Source organism: Nelumbo lutea, chromosome 2, assembly GCF_056320005.1.
Source record: "Nelumbo lutea isolate HS-2025 chromosome 2, American lotus-T2T, whole genome shotgun sequence".
Taxonomy (NCBI): Eukaryota; Viridiplantae; Streptophyta; class Magnoliopsida; order Proteales; family Nelumbonaceae; genus Nelumbo; species Nelumbo lutea.
Genome location: NC_142685.1, coordinates 50,052,965 through 50,070,658, shown reverse-complemented (window position 1 = coordinate 50,070,658; position 17,694 = coordinate 50,052,965). Strand labels below are relative to the sequence as shown.

The 17,694-nt window shown below is 39.1% G+C and overlaps 1 pseudogene; it reads left to right on the top strand.

Annotated features, from left to right (window-relative positions):
- Positions 1-1,416: 1,416 nt before the first annotated feature.
- Positions 1,417-3,434, top strand: LOC148870571 (pyruvate kinase 1, cytosolic-like; annotated as a pseudogene).
- The last annotated feature ends 14,260 nt before the right edge of the window (positions 3,435-17,694 follow it).

The window sequence follows — 17,694 nt, the reverse complement described above, 5'->3', positions numbered from 1 at the left end:
AAGAATTGATCGCTCACTACAAGAAAAACTGCCTGAGGTGGTGATTTAGAACCGGCGGTCTTAAAGACCGCCGCCACTTACAAAATTAAATTAAAAGTCCGGCGGCGGACTTTCAAACTGGCACGGCGGTTGTGCATTTGAACCGGATTTTGAGCCGGCCTAAATCCCATTCAACTCCAGGAAAAAAGAATGAAACACATTGTAACATAGAGTATCTGTCATGCAGTTGTTGATCCAGATCCAGTTGTGGAGTGCTTTTTGTTGATCCATTGTAAAAAAGAATGAAACACACTGTAACATTCTGGAGTGCTTTTTGTTGATCCAGATCCAGTTGTGGGAGGCAGGCTTCTCTACAAACCCAAGAAATCAAAAACTTCAATCCACATTGTAACATAGAGTATCTGTCATTCACCAATAACCCAACTCTTTAACCTGTTCTACCATCTCTTGGATGACCTGGCCAGTAAAGCATCTTACTCATCCAAATTAACATTAAAATATCAATAGCCAAGAAAGTACCCAAAAAGGACTATCCTGAAACAAAGTACACCAAGAATTCTAAACTAATTGGCCTCATTGATAACACTCTTACTGAGGGCTTAAGAGATAACTTTCAGCCCTGCTACCAACAGGGTATATGTGGACCTAGAAAGAAATTCATAGAGATCAAGTGCAACAACCAAGTCCTCATGCCTGACACAGTGAAAGCTAAGTTGAACATTACATAATTCTACAATCAAGAATCAGATGGATTCCTCATTCTAATCAAGCAAACACAAAAATTCAAAATTGAGGCACTAATGCTTAGATGTCTAAACCACAGTGGAACTGCTTAACTGCCACCAAAACTCAACCGTTTGAACAAGGGGTAAATTGACAGATATTGTTTAGGGGTAGGGTTTTAAAGAAAACAAGAAGTTTGGGTTAAGTGGCCCTTATGCCATCCTATAGAAAAGGGTAGTGACTTTGCTCTGTTGTATATATCTAATTAATATTTAATAAATGTTCTTTTACAAGAAAAATCTGGTTGACTGGGTTATTTGAAGGTCCTTTGATTTGTTGAAATTCCTGAGTTGCAAATCATGTATCTCATGTAGACCTAGCCTCCTTCAAAAAGTATTATGAACCTAAATGAAGGGTCCTAGCATTTCAAAGTTTAGTCTATATACCAATTTAAAAATCTTTTGTCTCTAACCCCCGGCTAAAAAGAAGAGACAAAAATGAAGTGGAAAAACAGAAAAACTTGGGTGGTGTGACCTGTTGGGGAAATTAGCCTGGGTGGAGCAAGTAGTTCAGTAAAGTATGTAAGTTCAAGTAAGATAATATTTTGCCTAATGGAAATGACACTAATCTGAATTTGTAAACTTGTGTCTTTCATTGCAGGTTTCTGAACTGAAGGGGGAAGATGTAGTTTGCATGATAAAGAACTCTGGTACATTGGCTGGGTCATTGTTCACATTGCGTGTTTCTCAAATCCGTATTGACCTGCCTACCCTGACTGATAAAGATAAAGAAGTAAGTTTTAGTTATTTTCCAATAACCTTTCCTACTATAGAACTATTAATATGCCCCATTTTATGCTAAACAATAGTATGGCTATTAGAAGTTGCGTTTCTTGAGTTGGGTGGACATGATGAAACATTTGATACGTTTAGAATGTAAAAATAAAGATTTATTACTTATGAACTTTCATCTAGTGATTATGGATGTAAAAAGAAAGATTTATTACTTAGAAACTTTCATCTAGTGATTATGGATCTCTTAGTCTTAGCTTGATCTTCAGTGAATTTCAGATCGAGTAGGTGCTTTTAAAATTTGAATCTTCTCATACTAAATGTTATGGTGTTTTGCTGCTTGCCTATGGGTTTTTGTCCATTATGTTTCATGATATTTCATTGATTATTTCCGGTAATAAGTACATGGGGTGTCAGAAACTATTGATTTTCTGTCTTTGTCATATACCCGTCATGCAGAGGATGTTCGCCATGTAAGGATCTCTTTTTGTGAATATTCATGCTTAGATTATTTTCCTTGTAACAGTTTATGTATATACATGTGCATATGTAATCTATTTTCAAGGATTCTTCTGGGATTAAATATATAAAATTAGCTGTTAATTAACATAATGAGCTTGATGCTGTGATGCAGGCTCGTGAGTACCTTTCTAAATTAGGTGACCTTAGTCAGACTAAGATTTTTGCAAAGATTTAAAATGTTGAGGTAAGCTTCCAAACTATTATTAGTACATTCTAAATTAATGTAGTTTTGACCATCTTCTTCACGGTAGTGCTTGTATGACAATGCTTCGATTCTTGCAGGGCTTAACCCATTTTGATGAGATCCTACGTGAAGCTGATGGCATTATCCTCTCTCGTGGCAACCTAGCATTGATGTCCCACCTGAGAAGGTCAGCTTTCTGAACTTTGTGCTATTTTAAAATAATATATTTCAGGAGTTATTGTTTAGAATGATTCGCTTTGCAAATGTCTTTATTCAATCAATCAATCTCTCTCTCTCTTGGTAAGTAATAGAGATTTAATTAATGAGTAATCAAAAGATACATTGAGAGTACCCCACACAAGGAGGCACGAGGTGCAGCCTCAAAACATCCCAAAAATATTACAATTGAGCCCAACATAGCTGAGTCCTATGTACCCCTTGTTTGGCTAGAAAATCTGCCAACCCATTGAACTCTGGTTGTTGGTTAACCATCTGGTATTAGTGATTTGCTATGCTAACCATTGGAACTGACCTGGATATAATACTTATCCTTCCTGAATTGTGATCAGGTTTTCTTATTTCAAAAATTTGCTGTCTACAAGTGCAACATGGCTGGAAAACCTGCAGTTGTTACCCGAGTTGTGGACAGTATGACTGATAACCTGAGACCAACTCGTGCTGAGGCTACTGATGTTGTAAATGCCGTATTGGATGGTAAGTCATATCCCAAGTGCGAGATCCTCATATTTTTCCATGGTCCATCATACATCTTTTTTATTTATTTATTTTTGTGAAGTTACATGTCTAGGTGCTATTTGGTACTATAGATTTATAGTTATTTCACTTTTGAATGGGTGCAGGAAGTGATGCAATTCTTCTAGGTGCAGAGACACTGGGGGGTTTATATCCTGTTGAGACCATATCCATTGTTGGCAAAATTTGTGCTGAGGTAAGCCTCTTCTATGGTTTTCACCAGTGAAACGGTTGGCATCCACAGTTACGCGAGGACTGAATCCACCCACCTTTGGTGTTGTTTGCCCTTCTTACATTACATGTGGTTTGAAGAAATATCCAAGATTATACTATTCCCAGCCCTTATTACATGGCTGAAAAAGCTGGGGAAGATTCTACTATTCCTATCTTTATAGTTAAAATACTTGAGTATCATTCTAATATTTATATGTTGTGATTTGTAGGTTCAACCAATACGTTAAGTGGATTTGCATTGGAAGGTGCTGCATTATTAGTGAATTCGATTATTTTTTAAGTTCTTGTATTATTTATATGTCAATTCTATATTGTATTTGAACAATGTCTTTTGGATATTTTAATATATGATTTTTGAATTAATAGATTTTATTTTTATCAAATGGTTTTGCTGTATTAAACAGGTATGAAAATGATAAATCAATAAAAAAATTCAGGTACCACAAAAATGTTACAATTAAGTGGGTATTTGCATTTTTTTTTTGAAAAAAATAGGTATATATTGGCGGTCATGTCCGCCGGCTTAGCTATCAACATGACCAAAAAATGTTAGAACTAACCTAGTATAAATAAAAAATGAAAAAAAAATATCTAAGCCGGCAATCATGAAACCGTCGGTTTAGCCACAAACATATAAGCCGACGGTTCGGACTGCCACTTAGAACATGAGGGAGTTTGACAGAAATCTAAGGCGATGGTCTAAACCGCTGCCTGATTAATGCTAAGCCAGCGGTTCGGTGTGACCGCCGCGTTAGAGAAATTTGAACTGGCCACCTAAGGTGGCGGTCTTTTGCATCTAAACCAGCGGTCTTGACCTAAGCCAGTAGAGATTTAGGGGAGGGACTGAAGACTGCCACCTTAGATCAAAGCCAGTGGTCGCGACCACTGGCTTAGACCGATTTTCTTGTAGTGACTCCAACTCGTATCAAGAATGAACGCAAAGAGAATTGAATGGCATCCTCGTGACTGCAACAATCACCGAGTCTGCTGGTTCGCCTAGTGGTTACGGGATTTGAAATTGGTGAACAAGAGAATTGAATATTATATTCCCCAAGAAGAGGAGTCTCTGATCCAGAACGTCTCCTTATATACATAATCGTATGGAGACTAGTTTCCTCATCTAACTAGGAAACTAATTCCCTTAGCTTGTGAAGTCCTTTTATCTCTTAACTATGTCATAACCGAGGCCTACATTCATCTGTGAGTTGATCCACTAATATAACCTCGTCAAGTTAAAGGGGAGTTTGATGAAAGATATTGTTCCTGTAGTCAAATCAAATGCAATTGCAATTGTAGTATTGATACATGCATCATATTCTTATAAGCCTTGCTTCTCAAACTAGAAGCTCACAAAGATTGGTCAGGCTTGATAATTACACCCAACACTTGTACTGAAAGCTTGTGATGTGAATCAAGCAATGTGAAATGTAATGGGGGTAGGCATCCAAACATCATCGAGAACATTGACGTTTTATTGAACCCCATCACCTCATCTTTGAGGGGATATTTGTAGACATGAATTTTTAAGCCAAATAAGTGGACTTAATTTACATAACAACCTCTGAATTAATATGGCCATCATTGGCCCAAGACCCAAATCTATATAAACATGTCTTGGTGACCTAAGGATTCAAGTGTATTAATTCAACCTATCTCTTATTATAATAGAGTGGTCCCATTGGCAAGACCACTAACTCCTACATCATGGTGCATATATGTGAGTTAATCCTAATCCAATACCCCACTCACATGGGATTGGTTAGCTAAGTGGGTTGAAATGTCAGTCTTAATTCTTGGCTATAAATAATTTTGCCTAGAAAGAGAAAGGGCCTCTTTTTCACAAACGCACTCCAAGAAGCTCTCAGACACCAACACTAAAGGTTGCAAGTAACCACAAGCTCTTGCAAAATCCAGTAACTACAAGATCAAAAAAAAAAAAGAAGGGAAAAGCTTCTTCATTCTCTACAACACACTTGGATTCAAGCTCTCCCAAGAAAATCAAACCACCACAAAAGGGCCCTTCTTAGAGAAGCATCATTCACGGTCAGTCAAGCGTGAAGTCTGAAATGAAGAAATCTACACCAAATCTCCAAAAGCATCAAAATCAAGGAAATCTACATCAATACTTCAAGAAGTATGAGAAATATGCCGACGGCCCTCATTTTCACCAAATTCGACTATTAATCAAAGGTTGCTCATGTCATCGAACAGAAATCAAAGAGAGTTAAATTCCCTTGTATTTTCTTTATTACAAATTTATTTTTGTAATTTGTCTCCATATTTTGTGCTAATCAAATATACAAAATTATATATATGTCGGATTGAATCGAAATTGGGTGATCTAAAGTCAACCCAATTTTTAATCGGATCATATTATTCAATCCAAAATCTGATAGAGTTATTCGAATCCGACAAAATTATGATCTGATTCGAATTGATCCACATTTCCATTGGGACTTGGGACTACCCAACTAGAGGTGGAATCTTCTCCTTACGGAATGCGCCCCACATTGACCTCACACCCACATCCCACCCTGTATTGGGAATATCTCCCCATAAATAATAAATACAAGTACAGGAGATGTTCCCGATGTGTGACCAAGACATGTTGTGAGGCTGGTGTGAGACACGCTTTGTGAAAAGCAGTTGCGGACTCCCCAACTTATATACCAACTAAGCCACCACTTAATTGGTCTTAACATGGACAATCGAATTTCGACACTTATTGGTAAATTGGGCATTTCTAGACCTTTCAAAGCATCACATATTTCTAGACCTGTAATGTGGGTCATGTTGTGCTAGCACGGCATGGATTGAAGGTGGCTCGGACGCCATTCATGCTATGTTGTGTTGGGCCTCAGTCCTTGGCAAGTCGTGCTTAGGCAGCATGGTCCCCCTTCCCTGGTTAGGCCCAGCATGGCCTGTGGCCCAATTCTGAGTCGTATCAGGCCCGAGGAACCAAGCCATGGCTGGTTGGGCCTTTTCTTTTTCTTTTTCAATTTCCTAAAATAAGAAAAATTAGGAAAAAAATAAAAAACATATAATAGCAGAAAATTAACACGCGTAATAGAATAAGTTGGAAAGTTTGTGAAAATTTTATTTCATTTCAAATTTAATGTGTATAAAAAATAAAAAATACTTTGAAAAATTACAATGGGATTGGATTACAAATAATTCTCAAATAAAATTGAAGCTAATAAAAAGAATTCTCAAATCCGGATTGTGTTGTTCTATGTCATACCTATGGGTCAGGCTTGGCCGAGCTGGGCCATTTGACCAGGTTCTGCTTTGGGAGTTCGTTTCCCTCCATAGCCTAGGCCCAGCACAACCCGGATTCCCATGCCCTGGCATAGAAGAGTACTATAGCGATCGTGTTGTGCCAAGCACGGCCCCAGTCGTGGTGGGCCGCCACTAGCCTGACCCACATTAACTCTACATATTTCAATTCATCAATGTCCATGAGTTTCTAATGTCAAAACAATGGAAGGGATTAATTATTATAGTTTACCGGGAAGTTTTTGCAGAAGTTTAAGTAATTTACCCATTATTTAATTATCTAATTATATAATTATTGATGAACTACTATTTAAGAATTATTATTTTATTAACTATTTATGTAATATTTAATATTAATATTATTATTATTATTTAGTAAAGTTAGTTAATTTGAGTGTTGTATTTTTACTAAATTGTCATAGGTTTAAGTTTCAAATAAGTAATTTTCAATTCATTTTGTTCGTGAAATACAACATTAAAATCATTTTTAGTTCATTTTGTTAATAATGTATAATATTTTAATCATTTTATGTTTAACTTACTTATACATTGCAAACCAAATTCCATTTAGTTAACATATTATTCAATTTTGAAAATAAACGAAATAAATTTGGATCTACTTATAGTCTAAGGCCTTGTTTGCTTTTTGGTAAGTTACTTACCCGGGTAAATACCTAAGTAAGTACATTTACCCATGTTCTTTTATTTCCCACGTAAATAAAGCAATGACCATTTTAGCCATAAAAATCCATTATTAAAAGGGGCATTTTTGTCTCATTCAAGTGTTGGCAATTTTCTCGCAGGTGGAAAAGTTATTTACCCACCTAGGAGATGGGTATCACTTAACCAAGTGATACCCAAAAAAATAAACTTTCCCTAATCCCCACATAAATCTGAAAAAAGAACATGGGATGGTCAATGGGAATCAAAATCCCATTGACCAACCTTTCCCCTCAAAATCCAAAAAAAGAGCGCCCTAAAGCCCTTGATTGGTTTGTATCCTAATTACCCCTTGAACGTAACCAAATACAAAATGTAATGTGGCCCTATCAAATTAAATCACCGGTGGTGTGCCTATATCAAATCAAATCACTCGAATCATTTTTGCATGGAGTCAATACCATAACTAGAAGTAAAATCAATGGGCAAGAGAATACCCTTGAAGTAACAAAGCTTTCCATCATGGTAATTAGGTTTTCAAAATCCTCATACTAAATTTAATGTTTAATTCTTTAAGTCCTCTCTCTCTCTCTCTCTCTCTATATATATATATATAGATATAAATGGAGATTCTTGCCTTTTTTCGTCTCGTCTTCATAAGGAAAGATGCACCCCAACCAAATTATATTTAGTCTATCAAGATTGTTATATAAAAGCTCACTACATCTTTTGACTATCAAATCTTTTAGAAGATCCCTCTATATTTTACACAATGGATAGTTCGATTGGTGTGGCTACCACCTTGCCAACATATACATTCCAGAAGAGGTAAGGTGTGTTTTGGGATCCAGACAGGCCAATATCTGCAAATCCCCAATTTTGATTCCAAAATTTGGGAGGAGCAATTACCTGGAGAGCTTACTAATTTTATACTAGAAAATTATTCAAGGTGAAGACAACTGTTCAGGATGACATGATGGATACTCATGATGAGAAAAACACTCAGGTTGACAGAGTGATGAGGATCAAAGCGCATACTTTCTTCTAGTTTTTGGTTGTGGGATGTGGTTTTCACCTCCATAGGAGTGGCATCCTATATACTCAAGGTAGTTAGAGAGTTAGCACAGTTAGTATAGCAAGGTGCATACAGGGCCCACTTCCATTAACCTGTACCTCAGTGATACCAAGCAATCAGCTCAACTATGGGGTCATTGCCGACCAAAGCTCAGACGCTTTCACCTCAATAGGAGTGGCATCCTGTATACTCAACCTAGTTAGAGAGTTAGCACAGTTAGTATAGCAAGGTGCATACAGGGCCCACTTCCATTAACCTGTACCTCTGAAAAGCAAGGGATACCAAGCAATCAGCTCAACTATGGGGTCATTGCCGACCAAAGCTCAGACTGAGACTACAAAAATACTAGATAGAAAACTGGAGCTTAGTAAGAAATTGGGTGAAGGAATATTTCACATGCTCAATGTAAGGAATTGTCAGCAAGAAGACCAAGTCATTAGTAGCCCTGTTCCAAAGGTTGGTGAGGAACAGCCATCAAAAGCCATTTAAAGTGAGGAAGATAATGAAGAAAATTGCAGCTTCGCAATGATGCTTCAGGATATACTGAAAGAACCAATTGCAAGAGAGGGAAAACAGAGGGTAAACATTGGAAAAGGGCAGAATAAAGTTGTGTGTGTGAGCATTAAACTGAACAAAATGTGCGTGTGTGTGTGAGCATTAAACAGAAAAAAAAAAAGGACCAAACAGGATCATGTAGCTGAACCCATAAGTGGACAAAGCTTAGATGAAGATGACAATGATCAGAGTAAAGTTGTACCCCAATTAATAATCTCTTATCACTTCCTTTTAAGTTGGTTGTTGAGATCATAGGAGGAAGAAGGGTTCCTGGTCAAACTTCAGGTTCATGGTTCACAATATATGAAGCCCAAATATGGATATTGGCAGAGACACAGATAAGGGAAACATGGTACAACCCTAAATTTCCTAAGATCCCGGAATACAGATATGGGCTGTCCCATTTAATATGTTTCCTACAGCCTATATGGAGCTTTTGTATCTATTTTTCTAATCTAATTGTCATTTCTTAATACTTGTATCTCACTATTTTTAATTTACAGTATGGGTTACTCCATTTGCCTATATCATGCTTTTTGTCTTTATTTTTTGAAGATGTGTGCCATTATTCAATGAGTAAAAACACTCTAATTGTCAACATAAGATACTCTAGAATTTTCCATGTTGATAGGTTTAATTTGTGCTTTTCTCTGGTTCATTATGCAATCGAATTTCCAGTTGCCATCAAGGAACCAAACATAAGATGGATAATTAGATATATGGAGTTATGGTCATGAGTTATGTATGCAAGCAATTAGGGTCCCATCCAGATATCAATTTGCAGAAAATTTTGTCAAATAATATGATAAAATTAAACTGTTAAAACTCATTTATTTTTATTATTTTCTTTCTTTATGCTAATATATCATCATACTTACAGAGTTTTATGCTAACCAATAACAGAATACCAAAAACAAGTGCATGCTTTTCTCTTCTGTTCTTTTCCATTTTTTCCTGATGTTGTGTTTCTTAACATTATAACACTATTCACATAGACTTCAATCACCGGTATGTGTTTACCAAAAAAATCTCTGGTATGTGTTTATGTTCAGCAGATTTTATAAATAAGATAGATAATAACTCCTAATACCAATTTCCTTGTAATGTTTGAGACACATATAGCTGTAACTCCAATATATTCATACGTTTTTTACAATGATAACACCCTTCCTCCTTTCAGATGAAACAATACACAAAGAATAAAAACGCTGAGTCTAAGGACATTGTGCAAAATGAAATTCTGTATAATAAAATTAAAAAAAAAAAACAACAAAATCACTTTGTAAATGAAAAGAAAACATACCTGAAGACAGAGAGAACGTAACATCACTTCCATATTTATAAGAATACATACTATCAGTCATTAATTGTCTATATTAACCAAATGGCAGATTCTAAAAACCTAACTGAGCATAGCACGACAACTGTAAAATAAAACATGCAGAAATTAAATTAAAAAAACACATAAGTAACCACCTGTAATTTAACATTCATCTCGTAAAAAGGACATAAGTCCGTATAATTGGAGATCCACTTGTCTTGTTGTGGCTCCATTTTGCCCAAAAATAAAGGGTCAACGTACTCGAACAACGAAGACGGAATGGAAAAAGGAAACAAAGACAGAGCAACTCACGGTGACTGAAATCGTGAATTTCTTTGGCTCCAGAGAACGACCCAAACGTTATCCTCGATTCTGAGGTCAAGTGGCTTGTGAGAAAGCGCGGCGATGTCTATCTTTTCTCCTTCGAATATAATCACAAGAACTCTAATACCCATAAAAGGTGGACAATCAGAGATTCTTCTGCTGCTCCCGGCGTTGATTTGAAGACCCAACGTACTCGAACAGGGAAGACGGAATGGCAAAAGGAAACAAAGACAGAGCAACTCACGGTGACTGAAATCTTGAATTTCTTTGGCTCCAGAGAACTGCCACCCAAACGTTATCCTCGATTCTGAGGTCAAGTGGCTTGTGAGAAAGCGCGGCGATGTTTATCTCTTCTCCTTCGAATATAATCACAAGATCTCCAATACCCAGAAAAGATGGACAATCAGAGCTTCTTCTGCTGCTCCCGGCGTTGATTTGAAGACCCTTGAAGCTGCACTTACTAAGGTTCTGGCTTCCGTTCCCCAACTTCTTTCTTTACCATTCCAAGTCTGCTTTTCCTGGAAATGTGATTTGTTTCCGATGAGACGTTACCGCAATTTACTTGATTCATTCAAATTTCGAAGACGTACCTTCCTCGACTTCCCCGCATCAAACACTCACTCTACCTCACCGTCCTCCACTTCTACCCCTTAGAATATAGCGACCTGCTGGAGCTCTTGCTAGGACATGAGAATGAGGACGCGAGAATCCAGCCGGGACTGAGAAACACGGGGCGGAGATGCGAGGGAAACGGTATACGAAGGACGACCACTACTTCTTGCTGCCGCACTCTTAGTTTCTAGAGTCTCTCAGAGTGAAACCAATTACCGTCAATGGACGCCATTGAATTTGAAACACGACGACAGTCGTAGAAGACAACACGCCGTTGAATTTGAAACACAACGACAGTCGTAGAAGACAAGACGACGAAAAGCTTTCACGTGCGAAAAATTTCACGTGCGGATAGCTCATCCGACTGGAAGCGATTTTCGCTCGCTAAAACAAATTTCATGTATGGATACCAAACCCTGCGGGAAGGAAAAGCCACGTCGCCCAGCCCTTCCCAGCTTAGTATATATAATAGAAACCACCCAATTTTTTTATTTTTTCTCAAAAAAATCATATCTATAGAAGTCAAATAATAAATGATATAATTTGTTTGCTCGTGTATATGATCATGATGCCAGTAAAGTCAGCATTCATGTTTATCATGTTTTCTCATATATGCATGTGATGAGATAGATTTGGCCTCCACTAACATCATCACACATGGTATCTTGGAACAATTGGGTGACACTTAGAATCATTTAGGCGATAATTTGTTTTAGCCAAATGGTGGAGTCCCAGCTAGTTATCTGACACTGTCGTCGACCTGGTGATCCGCCCCTGGCGCCGACCTGGCGACCTACCCCTGGTGCCAATCTGGCGACCTGCCTCCACCGCCGATTTGACAACCTGCCTCTAGCGCCAACCTAGCGACCTACAAGACGTGCTCGCCATCGATTTCTACATCCATCCCATCACTCCCGGGTCTCTTGGAAGTCAACTCTCACACCGAATGTTTTGGGAGAAACCGAGTAAGACAAAAAGATTGGCCTACATGCACGACTACCTTCGAGGACTTTGGAGCAGTTAGGCACGTCTTCCTGGAGATCCCAGACGTGTTGTGTGATGCTCACGCTAAACAATGCCTATATAAAGGCCTTACCTCCAACCCCACGGGGGAGACATAATTTAGTTCTCGCATCTCTCCAACTCTCTCGCATTTAGCTATCTTAAAATCTCTTATTCACTAACTTAAGCATCGGAGTGCCCATCCCGAGTAAAGCAATTCGGACACTCTGACACTGTGTCATTATAGGTCGCATTAGAGCCACCTCTCTAGCTCATCACCACTCAACTAGACATCAGAACCACCTCTCTAGCTCGTCACCATTCAGTTAGGTGTCAGAACCACCTCTCCAGCTCGTCACCACTCATCTAGACATCAGAGCCACATCTCCAGCTCGTCACCATTCATTTAGGCGTCAGAGCCACCTCTCCAGCTCGTCATAATTTAGCTAGGCGTCCAAGCCACCTTCCAGGTAGGAACCATTCAGCCAGGCATCCAAGCCACATTCTAGGTAGGGATTATTCAGCCAGGCATCCGAGTCACCTGCCAGCCAAGAGCTGCTAAAATGCGCTTCATCAATTGGTGTCGTCTGTGGGAAACGCTACAAAAGGCTATTTTCTCACCCAATTCTCTGAGCCTCAAGTAATAACATCTTCAAGCAACAACAACAACGCTTGAATGAAAGAACCCCCTATGGAGGGCTGAAGCAAAATGATTAGCCCAGACGAGTTCTTGTAGTCTTCCCCTGACAGAATCTCCCTAATTGTGAAGCCACCCTCATATGTCGAGCTCTATGTGCTCTCTACGAGAGCTGACGGCCAATAGAATGTGAGGCCACCCCACAAGTTGAGCCCTCCATGGTTCTCGTGGGAGTTGATAGCCAACAAAATGTGAGGTCGTGTCGCAGATCAAGCTCTTCATGCTTTACATGGGAGTTGATGGCTAGCAGGTTGTGAAGCCACCCTCGCAGGTCAGTCCTGTCGAGGTGACGAGGTGTCTGTAGGCTGAGGTGCTGAGAGAAAAACTAAACTATCAAAATTTTGACAACTTGGTGACCTAGAGACGTGCCTCCTAACTGGCGACCCGCTTCCGCCGACCTGGCAACACACGTAATCAACTTGGAAGAGCCTTGTCAACCCTATTCGCAAGGTTGCGCCAATAGGTCGAGCCCTTTGTGGCTCCCGCAGGAGTCGGCGGCCAACAGACTACAATCGCCCTTGCAGGTTGAGCCTTTTAAGGTTCCCGTGTGAGTTGGCAACTTGCAGTTTGTAAAGCTGCCCCCATAGGTTGAGCTCCTTGTGGCTTATTGTAGGAGTAGACGACCAACACCTTAAAGGACTGATATAACACAACCGTGGCACGACCAGGGGGAGGCACAATTTAGTTCTCGTAGCTTTGCAACTCTCTCACATTTAGCTATCTTAAAATCTCTTATTTGCAAACTTAAGCATCGGAGTGCCCATCCTGGGTAAAGCAACCCGGGCACTCTAACACTATGTCCTTGCAGGTCGCATCAGAGCCACCTCTCCAGCTCATCACCGCTCAATTAGATATCAGAGCCACCTCTCTAGCTTGTCACCATTCAGTTAAGCGTCAGAGCCACCTCTCCAACTCGTCACCATTCAGTTAGGCATCAGAGCCACCTCTCCATCTCATCACCATTCAACTAGGCGTCCAAGCCACCTTCCAGGTAGGAACCATTCAGCCAGGTATCCAAGCCACATTCCAAGTAGGGATCATTCAGCCAGGCATCTGAGTCACCTGCCAGCCGAGAGCTACCGAAATGCGCTTCATCAGCATGCATGCATGATTGCATGTAAATCATCAGTTTATGTGTTTATGTATGCTTGATCATGTTATGGGGATGCATGCATGGAATGTTTCAAATGCTCAAAATCAGTTTATATATATATATATATATATATATATATATATATATAATAGGAAATGGGTGTTAATAGAATCTACTCGTGCAAGTAGATCTATGGTCTCACATGATAATATTTCGAAGTGCGAATTTTGACAAGTGTTCGAGAGCTTTCTCCTCCTCTACATGCAACATTGTCAAGACAGCATCACCGAAAGCTTTCTTGTTTGTCTTTGTTCTTGTTCCCTCTGTCTCTCTCCATCAAGACAGAGCCTTCTTCAAGCTTTGATGAGATAAGTTTTTGCAATCCCTAATCATAACCCTAACGTTTTTCTCTCTCTCTCTCTCTCTCCTTATTTCTTCATCGTCTTCCTCTTCCTTGAGGCAGAAACAGGAACTTTACCCATATTCTTCTTCTTCTCTACTAAGATGAAAGCCCGGCTTCTGCCCAATCTCCTTTCTCTAAAGTCAATCTCTCTCCTCAGTTGGATGTAGGGTTTGGGGGAGCTTGTATCTGTCTGTCTTTGTCTCTGTTCCCTCTGTCTCTCTCCGTCAAGGCAGAGCCTTCTTCAAGTTTTGATGAGATAAGTTTCTGCAATCCCTAATCATAACCCTCTCTCTCTCTCTCTCTCTCTCTCTCTCTCTCTCCTTATTTCTTCATCTTCTTCCTCTTTCCTATGGCAGAAACAGGAACTTTACCCATATTCTTCTTCTTCTTTAATAAAGTGAAAGCTCAGCTTCTGTCCAATCTCCTTTCTCGCAAATCAGTCTCTCTCCTCAGTTGGTTGTAGGGTTTGGGAGAACTTTTATCTGTTGGCATTCCCATCTTAAATCTTGGAGCTTCTAGCATGTGAGCATCTAAGGGCTTAGAAAATAGAGGCTTCAAACCTTTTTGGATTTGGTTTGTGCTGATCACTTGGGTTGCAGTCCTTACATAAAGAGATAAATCGAATTCGACTTCAATTAAGGCACGCTCTATACGTGCACCATTCGCGCAGCATGAGGGCATGCCAGCAGTATCTATCAAAATCTCCTTCTTGCAGGCTAAGGAATGTTTCCAGCACATTAGCAGTGCGGCTATAGATAATTCGGGCCCGATTTCGACCTTGATTTAGTCAGTATCTATCAAAACTCAAAACATGAAAGTTGTATAGATTTTCCTTATCGTTCCAATGCATTTTGAATCATCTCAATCGGAGTTCGGATAAAAGAGTTATGCCCAAATTACGACGTGGTTCCGAAACTGTCTATAATAACCGATTAACCTTGTTTTTCGCTTAACGCCTCAATTTGTGCCCTAAATCAAAATATAAGAATAATGAGTGCATTTAGGCACTAAATAAGTATAAAAGATTAAATATTAAGGGAGAAAAATATGATATTTTTCATTCTCATCAAATCCCCCCACACTTAGATTTTGCTCGTCCTCGGGCAAAACTCAAATTCACTTTCCCAAAAGTATCAATGTTACAACGCCATCAACAGAAAACAACCAGGCTCTTCAACGCTCATAACACATCATGAACAAACATTCTTAACAACTTTCAATTACTTAGTAAGCGTTTTCACTCGAAGATGGAATAAACACGGAAATAAACACTCAACTCTCATATTTGAAGGGTATGTGTTTCGCTCAAATTCATCCAATGAAAATGATCCACCATAGGCTTGCATATCTTCTCATTCTCCACCATTGGGATTACATCCATAATACGAATCAAAATGACTTCTCAAGGGTTGTAATGTGGCTTAGGATCAAGGTGGGAAATATTTGGGAATGTAGCTCAAAAGCCATTGAAACTAGTAAAGCAAAACTGAATCATCTGAAGCTTCCACTTTTGTATGTATAAGCAAAACTCCTGCATTGGAAAAGAGATCATTCAAATGAACACTTTTTGTTTGCAACAGGAACAATCCTTCACAATAGCTTCCACTTTTGTATGTATAAGCAACCTTCTTTTTCTTGGAATATTAGGAAGGGCATGGATAGTTTGTAACATCAAAAGCAATTCCCTCCATTCCTTCCTTTCATTTTTAATTATTTTTTTCTTCTTTTTTTTTAAAAGCATATCGTCATTGGAACTCACAAATTGAGAATGAAAACATGTTCCATTCCACCATTCATAACCATACCATGAATCCAAAAACCCCCACACTTGAAACTTGCACATCCATACATATCATAATGATGAATAATGCTCCGGTCCACGCACTCTATACGTGCACCATTTGCGCAGCGTGAGGGCATGCCACGCGTCCTGAAAACATGTACACATTTTAAATGTGCAAAGTGATTAAACGCTCCTCTCACTCCACACTAAACCTTTCCACTCTCCCTCTCTCCCTTTCCAACCAGCGGCGACTAACAGCCATCACCGGTGACTAGAGAAAATCCTGTCTCTGTAATGGCAAAAGGCTGAACTAAATTTGCAGAAGAGGTGGTGGCAAGAATGGCAAAAAGCTGAACTAACAGCCACACCAAACTGAATCCGCTTATGGTGTAGCACTCCATCCCCGTCCATTACTGTTTTGCTCAATCTGAGCACCTTCTTTCTTCTCCATTCATCCAATCTACCATCAGCCACCATCTTTGAGCATATGGTATTTCTGCTCATGCCTCCCAGTTCTAGCGGCTTATCCACAGGACTGATACTTCAGTATATCGTTCCATGTCTGGGTATTCCACTGTTTTTTCTCTGCAAACATTCTGACCTTCCTTTGCCCAGAGCCTATATTCATAATCGTCCAAAGTCTCGCCCACCTTCATCCAGCTCTGTTTTCCTTTTCCAGCAGGAAAGCAAATGACCTGCTTTTTACCCAAACCAAAAAACTCGATCAGTTAGATAAATTCACATTTAACATTTTTCTTCTTTTCTACCAGAAACCTCTTCTGCAAATTTAGTTCAGCTTTCCACCCTTTCTCTGTAATGGCCAAAAGGTTATCATGTATGAATTGAGCCATCCTATCGTCTCCCTATTAGAACCACAACAGTCCTTTTGTTTTCTCTGATCTTGAAAGTAGAACCTCCTCCTATTTCTTCGAACAGAAAGTTTTTCTTCTCCACACCCAGAGCCTTCTTCCACCTACTCGCCGGGAGAAACTTCCCCTCCATCCTCTCCACCTATTAAGGTCATCTTTGAGAGGTGGATAATTGAACGCTTTGGTAAAAGAGGACAAAGTTTTTTGGGAGGCAATTCCTGTCGTGGTTGTTGGGTATGGTTGGAAAGGAATGCCATGGTGTTCAAGGATTCCCACCTTACCAAATTCAATAGAATCGAATAGAAAGGGGGTTGATCACTGAAGACTGAGATCCAGAGGAATAACTAACAAGAAGAATAAGCGGATTCAGTTCGGTGTTAATAGTCGCCAAACGTCTTACTAATGCTTGCCGAAGTTTTTCTTTGGTCACCGGTGATGGCTATTAGTCGCTGCTGGTTGGAGAGGGAGAGTGCAAGGTTTCACTGTGGAGTAGGGGTGGCAACGACCGAGCTTTTCACGAGCTGTTCGAATTTGGCTCGCGAAAAGCTCAACTGAATTAGAGCTCAAGTTTAATTTATTGGCTCGATTGTTAATAGTCGCCAAACGGATTCAGTTCATGAGACTCGCATCGACTTGCATATATATATATATATATATATATATAGATATAGAAAATAACATATATAATAAAAATATTATAATTATTATTTATTATAATTTTAAAATAATAATTATAATGTTTTTAAATATCAAATAAAAATATTTTTATATATAATTTTTTATTTTTATAAAATATGTTTTTTCTCAAAATCGAATT